Consider the following 8,248-nt stretch of genomic DNA (forward strand, 5'->3'; position numbering starts at 1 on the left):
AAGTATGAGACTGTGCCCCTGATAATGGGCCTCCATTGGGCTGACTCAGAGTAAAGCTGCCTGAATATCCAGTGACACAGAGGTGTGAATCTCCATATCATGGCTGCATATAGCAGAAAACCACAACAAGAAGGTGCCTAAGTACCCAAGAAGATTAAAGGAAAAGTGCCCAGACAATTACTACAGACATCAGCAGGTCAGTCAAGACATAAGTTTCCTTGGATCCAAGGCAATGAAAAGCAAAAGCCACCAGACTCACTTATCTCCCAGGCTGACCTGACTCCCAGCCTGACCCTTGACCATAACTGCAGAGTGATAAGGCACTTTTTGAATACTGGATAGACCTTGCCTTAGCCATAATCAGCAGAAAAAATAGGTGTCTGCCATTTACAACCTGGGGAAGTGGAAACTAGACCTAGATGAACTTGTTGAGTCTGTTTACTCAGTAATAGCAATGGTACATCAGTGAGCTGCATAAGCCAGGGGGAATATTTTTGCTCCACAGATTACTCATGGAAAATTCACAACCACAGGACCTGCACTGATAGACAGCCACCAGAATATACACCAAGAAAAGAGGAGTAGGTACATGGTGACCAACTACAATCACAACCACAGACCAGACCCTGTAGTCGGAACCTCTTCACACAATAGAAACAACCAATAGACACAACACCCCACTTCTAAGCAGTTAGCCACAGGCCACTGACATGACAAACCCAAATTGGCCAGAGGGAAGTCCATAGCAACTAGGGCAGTGGCTACTGAGCTCCAATACCTCTGGAGGGACCTAAAACCAAAGATAATGAACATCTTTGAAATGTCCCCAATCCTAACGAAATCCAAGCCAAGATTCAACAAGAATTGTCTTCATCTTGGTATTATTTATTATACATAATTCTAACATCAACTTTGATCAATACAATACTATTAATCTTGATTATTGGTTGTACCCTAATAGCCAACATTTTACCTTCAATCCATCTGAATGTATTTCTTCTGACTGTTAAAGTATTAATTGGAATAGTTATATACTTTTTTCCTAGTCCTAGCTTAGACTCCTAAAAACTCCTATTCTCTCTCACACTGTCTGCTACTACTGCAAATACCCTCCATCCATTTTTTTTTCTCCTTTTGAACGTGGTCCATATCATTTTATTCTATCTTTTCTTTCCTTTTCTCAATCATTTACTCAACTGTTTTTATTACACTTTCAGCCTAATAATGTTATAACAATTTTACTATATAGAATAATTAATTCTTCAACCTGCTCCAGAAACTTACTACAAGATTATACCTAGATTAGAAGAAATGTAGATAACAATATCAACAAGTTTTCACCTTTCATATGGTTGAATAGCACGTGGCTTGTCTCTGAAATGATTGTAGTAAATAGGGTTCAGCAGAATCTCCCAATGTGGACTGGAATCAACTGAGGCCACACACTAAATTAAAGTACCTGAATATTCACTCAATTCAGGGCTCATAAGAAAAAGGAGCTAATGAAGTAGTCCCTTGATCAAAAGAATAAGCAATAACCATCCCAAAATATGGGTAAATATACAAGCAATATTGAAAAACAAGGAAACAAACTACTTCAAATATCTCATAACACTTTAACAAGTGACTCCAATGACACCACAATTCAGAAAATGTCAGAGAAAGCATCTAGAAAATTAATAGTTAAAATTTCAATGACCTAAGAGAAGATGTAATGAGTTAAATTAGAGGGGCTGGGGTTGTGACTCAGCCGTGGAACACTCACCTGACACGTGCAGAGCCCTGGGTTCGATCCTCAGCACCACATAAAAATAACTAAGATAAAAGTACTGTGTCCAACTATAACTAAAAAAATAAAAAATATTTTAAAAAATCAGATTTTTTTAAAAAAGTTAAATTAGAGGGAAAATACAGGAAGTGAAATTTGACTTTAATAAAGAGATGGAGATACTGAAAAAGAATTAAACAAAAATCCTGGAAATGAAAGACTCTATAAACCAGATCATACCATGTTAAAAAAATATATTTTCAGGCCTTGAAGTCAAAATATATAATCTTGAAAATAAAGTTCACCATAAAGAAAAGATGTTAAGAGACCATGACCAGAATATTTAAGAAATATGGGACAACATCAAAAACCAAATTTAAGAATTATTGGGATAGATGTTCTAAAGTTCATACAAAGGGGTGCACAATCTTTTCAATGAAATAATATTAGAAAATTTCTAAACCTTAGAAATGACATAAAAATTACAATATAAGAGGCATTTAGGACTCAAATATACAAAAATTGAAAAAAAACTAATCAAGATACATTATAATGAAAATGCTTAACATACAGAATAAGGATAGAAGAATGAAAGCTGTTGGAGAAAAATGGCTGGTCACTTTTAGAGGTAAACCAATTTGGATTTCAACTGACTTCTCAACCCAGATCCTAAAATCCAAGAGGCCTTGGCATAATTCATACCGAGCTCAAAATGAAGATGGGGGNGATATTTGTTATTCCATTGCTACTATTATTTTTAGGTTTAGTTTCCTATTATTTTACCAGGTCATTGATATGCATCTTTAGATTATTTATTCAAAATTTCCCTCAATTTCTATGCAGGCATTTATTAATATAAACCTTATTTTTAGTATTACTATTTCTATATCCCATCTTTTGATAGGTTGTATGATTCTTTTTTTCTACAGTAAGGAAAAGGCTCAGGCCGGAGCCTCAAGGATTATAGGAGGAGATTATAGATATTCAACTCATAGTGAATTAAGTAAGTAGAACAAAGAGAGAAGTTTAATTCATTTTATACATAATGATTCAGTATGGTCCCATCAGAGTTTGAAGACTGACTTGGTTGGTTTGGACTTCAGAGTTTTGTGAGTCAAGAAGCAAATTACTGTTTCTGTTTGACCCAAGAAAAGAGTTTATTTTGAGCTGCTTTATGTAAGTTCTAAAGATTAAAAAAATTAAACTTTCCTGATTCCCATTTTAGCAGGATGGTACTGGCCTTTTGGAATGAGTTTGGAAGAATGCCTCTTTTTCAATAGTTTGGAACAATTTGACTAATGTTATTGATTCTTCTGTGAGAATTTTTTAGAATTCAGCAGTGAAACCTTTGTACCCTGAACTTTTTATTTGTGGGGAAATGCTTTATTACTGATCCAATTTCAATACCCATTATTGCTCTGTTTGTGTTTTTCATGTCTTATTGATCAATTTGGGGAAGTTATATGTGTCCATAAATTTAAGTAATCCCATTAGGCTTATAATTTTCATAATACTCTCTAATTATCTTTGTATTTCTGTGATATCAATTATAATGTCTACATATTTCATCTGATTTTATTTATTTATTTCTTCTCTTTTTTATTCCTAGTACAGTTAACAGATTATTGATTTTTGTCTTTTTAAAGAAACTTCTATTGATTTTTAAGTCTCTATTTTATTTATTTCTTCTCTGATCTTTTTTATTTCTTTCCTTCAATTAATTTTTGGTTTTGTTTCTTCTTACTTTATTAGGTTATTGAGATCCATTATTATGTTATATATTTGAAATTGATTTATGTAGGAATCCATTGTTAGAACTTTATTTTTTAATACTACTTTTCCTGTGACCCCCAAATTTTGGTATGTTGTGTGGTTCTCTCTTATTATAAAAAGAAAAATGGTCAGACAGGAGCCTCATGGGATGAAGTATGAGAGTGGAAAAATTCATCTTATTGATAATAAATCTAAAGTACTGAAGACAGACATAACATTTATTTTATTAAAAGTAAAAATGTGTGGTATTTTTTTTGGTGTTTAGAGGCTGAGATGGTTTGTTTAGAGGTTGTATCTCTGTGAGTCACACAGCAAGTTACTGCTCTGTGTTGATATGAATAAAGATTTCATCAAGACCTGAGTTAATGAAAATTCTAAAGGTTAAAAAAATAAAACTTTTCTGACCACCATTTTAACCAATGAATGCTGCAATTATTAAATCAATTTCTAGTTCCAAAGTCACTTATGAGTGTCACCATGGAATAATGCAAAATAATACACACTTCGTAAACATTGAACTTGCTTGATTTTTTTTGAGGTAAGTCTAAGAGAGTCAGGGTATATGAGGTCCGGTCTCAGTACTACCATCTACAATCTGTGTGACCTTGGCCATGGCATGGAATCTCTGAGGCCCAGATTCCTCATTCCTCAATGGGAATAATTTTACTTTCTAAATATAATTAAGAAAATTAAAAGTGATATGATAGGTGTGAAAATTTTTGTTCATTGTCAGCATCTCTGTAAACATGTAAATTGAACATTTTGTAACTATGATCTTATGTCAACAACTTAGCTCTCTTTACTAAATAGCTTAGAAGTAACTATGCTAACCAATTTGTTGATCTAGTAGTATCTATCAATCCAATGATGTATTGAATCATGACTACCAAAAGTATTCATTCTATTTCGATTTGCATATTATTCCTCCTGTGCAGGGAGTCTTGATGTAGTCCCTGGCTTCCATTCACCTCCAAAGCACATGCTTGTTTTTCTATGTCCAGTATCATTGCTTGTGATCCAATATTTCATCCCATCACATCTGACAGTTAACTAGTAGACAGCAACAGAAACAGTTCCATGTGTAAGTGACTGGGGAACATCTGTCAGTTTCTCAAGCCTTACTCCTCCAATTCCCTGAAATTGGCTCGTATTCATTTCTGTGGAGAAAGTTTCACCCCTGTACTGATGGAGAGGAGATAAGCCCTATCTGCATCTCCTCCTTTTATAGAATCTCTAATTCAGTTATCTTTGGAGTGAAATAATGGGTATTAATTTGAAGGGAAGCTTGTTGGGCTATGAACACGATACAGTGTACATTCAGAGTAGTGTTTGGGGTCTTTTTATTCACTTTTCTAATGTGATTTTCTAGGCAGCTATGGTGTAAGCCATGGTACACAATGGCCATTCGAGTTCATTTAAATTTCTGGTCTACCCCCAGTGAGTTGTGTGAAATGATGGTCTCCTGTTTTTTCCAGAATCTCCCTGAACCTGTTTGACAAATAAAAAATAATAATGATCTCTGCTTTCTGCCCTTCAGGTTTAGTGGGGTTAGGGAGAAAGAAGAGTGTAGGCTAAATGACAAATTCTAGGTATATATTCTTAATTAAGTAGTGATATACATTTTGTCTTTCAAAATGTATAAATTATGCTACTTACTTTAGTTCAGACAGTTGTGATGTTAGTTCAATTCTTTAAACTATTTAAAAGACTCTATTTTCTTTTTTTTAATTTTTATTGTTGGTTGTTCAAAACATTACAAATTTCTTGATATGTCATATTTCACACTTTGATTCAAGTGGGTTATGAACTCCCATTTTTACCCCATATACAGATTGCAGAATCACATCAGTTACACATCCATTGATTTACATATTGCCATACTAGTGTCTGTTGTGTTCTGCTGCCTTTCCTATCCTCTACTATCCCCCCTCCCCCCTCCCCTCTTCTCTCTCTACCCCCTCTACTGTCATTCATTTCTCCCCCTTGTATTATTTTTCCCTTTCCCCTCACTTCCTCTTGTATGTACTTTTGTATAACCCTGAGGGTAAAAGACTTTATTTTCAAACACAAACTATCCTATTGTTCAATGAAGTATCACAAGTTCAATATTGCTGTATAAAAGTCAGAGATGAAGTGGATTTTCCCAAAGTCATTAATTTCCAATGGGTCATCAGTCTGAGAATCCAGAATGTTGAGCAATATATTTTACCAAATGTTTCATTTTTTTCTTAATCCTAGTTGCACATTGGTATAACCAGAGGGTTGTGTCCTTATTTGTTTCTTTACTGTAAATTGTCTCTTCCTTTGCTCTATCCCAGAATTGTCAACAGTGGAGTTTGGAAAACAGGGCAAAAATAAATAACAGGTTAGTTTTAACTTTATCAGGTTACAAATGTATTCTCAGAAGGGAATGGAATTTTTCTTGTTGACTGACTCAGCATTTTATATGTAAATAGGACATATTTTGAATTATGAGGGAGAACTATAAAAGCTTTATATTGATTGCAAGCTCACATTTGTTTCAGTAAAAAGAGAAGACTTCAATGGATCTAGCTGTAATCCTGGTGCTCAGTCTCTGTTGTCTGCTTTTCTTTTCATTATGGAGACAGAGCTCTGGGGGAAGGAAGCTCCCACCAGGCCCCATTCCTCTCCCAATTCTTGGAAATATCTTGCAAATAGATGCTAAAAACATTGGCAGATCTTTAAGCAATGTAAGTATGCTCATGTTCCTCCAGTGGCTTGCAAAGGGTAAGTGAACTAATTCTTATTTTTAAACATATTCATGGGAGCAAATTATTAAGAGATTCCTGCACAGCAAATATTCCTGGTGGACTTGATGTTTCCATTGCTTTTATATGTCTGTCAATGTTCAACATCTCTAGCAATAAGGAAAATGCAAAGCGAATCTATACTGAAATTTCATCTCACTTTAGTCAGAATGGTCATTATCAAGAATATGAATAATAATACATTTTGGTGAGGATCTGGGGGAGAGGTACACTCATATGTTAATGGGACTACAAATTTTAGTGCAATCACTGTGGAAAGCAGAATGTAGATTCTTCAAAATACAAGAAATGGTATGACCATATGAATCAGACATCCCACTCTTCAGTATATATCCAAAATGATTGAATCAGCATACTATAAAAATGTAGCCACTTCAATGGCTATAGTAGCACAATTCACAATAGCCAAGCTATGAAACACACCTATGTGCCTGTATCCAGATGAATAATAAAAGAAAATGTTGTATATATACAATAGATTATTAGTCATACAGAGGAATAAAATTATGGCATTTGCTGGTGAATTGATGGAACTGGAGAGAATTGTGTGAAATTAAGTAAGCCACAGGCAGAAAGTCATGAGTCAGATGTTTTCTCTGATATGAAGAAGCTAGTACAAAATAAGGGGGAAAGAAGAAAAGGGTGGAATCCATGAAAATAGAAGAAAGATCAGTCAGGCAGAGGAAAGAGATTAAGGAGGAGGAAGTAAGGATGGGAAAAGGGAAAAATGTTTGAATGTATCTTAATTTCCTAAGTACACATACCAATCTCACCTTCATGTATATCCAGAAGGCATTACTTTTTAAAAAAATCTGTAAATAAACAGAAGAAATAACAGTGGAATAAAGGGAAAAGAACAGGTGGAGGGAGGAAAGAACGGAAAGGGGGAAGTACTAGGGAACAAAGTAGAGCAAATTATATTCAATGCTTGTTTAATTATGTGGAATGTAGATAACTTTTTTTTTTCCTTAGTTTAATCTAGTTATACATAACATTGGGGTTTGTTTTGAGATAATTAACTATGAACATATAATTTCTAATGATCTCAAGTGTGGAATCTTACAACAACAACAAAAAGATATGAATGCATAGTAATGGGGCTGGGATGTGGAAAAAAGGGTGAGATACTTTGGTTCAGGGAACAAACACTTCAGTTACAAGGTGAATAAGTATGGAGACTTAAGGCATAGCATGGTGACTACAGTAAATAATTATGTATCTTATATCCAAAATTTGCTAATGTGTTCTCACCACACATACCCATGAAAATGTTAACACTGAGGTGATGTATGTTAAGTAGTTTGATTGTGGTAATTATTTTGCAATGCAAAAATAAATTAAGACATCACATTTTATACATTTACATTAAATTTTTCAAACATACTTGAAAATTTTTTAAAATTTAAAATTTTCTTTTAAAAAAGAAAACTATGGACTGGGAATCAGTATAAGAGAAGAAAAGAATTAACCATTCAGGGTCCACTGAGGGGTAATAGGATCCTTGTGGATTCTGAACAATGTTGCTGTCTGTGCCCTATGAATTTTGTGGGGTGAGAGAAATTATTCTTCCATGAGATGCTGCATGGCACTACTCCATGGTACCCGCTGTCCTGTGTGTTAATGATAGCTGTGGCCTCAACTACAAAGAGTGTTAAGATAATCTATACTCACATAAAAATATAGACTTATAGTATTCATCACTGGCTTACTTTATCTGAATTTCTGAGGCATGAGCCTTGCTAGTGCCCCTGAAGAAATCAGTTGGGTAATGGTGCAATTGGGGGAGGAATTTCAGTAATTGGGTATTTCCCTGTTTTCTTTTAGATTGCTCTTGGATAAATGGTGAGATTGGTATGTGTACTTAGGAAATTAAGGTGAACTGAGGGCTGATAAATTGTTCAAGCTTCAGACAAAATAA

General features: G+C 34.4%; 1 long non-coding RNA gene and 1 pseudogene across 1 annotated transcript in view; both read left to right on the top strand.

Moving 5' to 3' along the window:
- LOC107149737 overlaps positions 1-2,771 on the top strand; it is a 32,366-nt gene extending 29,595 nt beyond the window's left edge. Inside the window, exon 3 of the long non-coding RNA XR_007349085.1 lies at positions 2,698-2,771. This is a non-coding gene — a long non-coding RNA (uncharacterized LOC107149737). The remainder of the gene's footprint in view (positions 1-2,697) is intronic.
- The window catches only part of LOC107149730, a 254,739-nt pseudogene that overhangs the window by 216,774 nt on the left and 29,717 nt on the right, over positions 1-8,248 (top strand).

The sequence above is a fragment of the Marmota marmota genome, unplaced genomic scaffold (genome assembly GCF_001458135.2).
Source record: "Marmota marmota marmota unplaced genomic scaffold, marMar, whole genome shotgun sequence".
Lineage (NCBI taxonomy): Eukaryota > Metazoa > Chordata > Mammalia > Rodentia > Sciuridae > Marmota > Marmota marmota.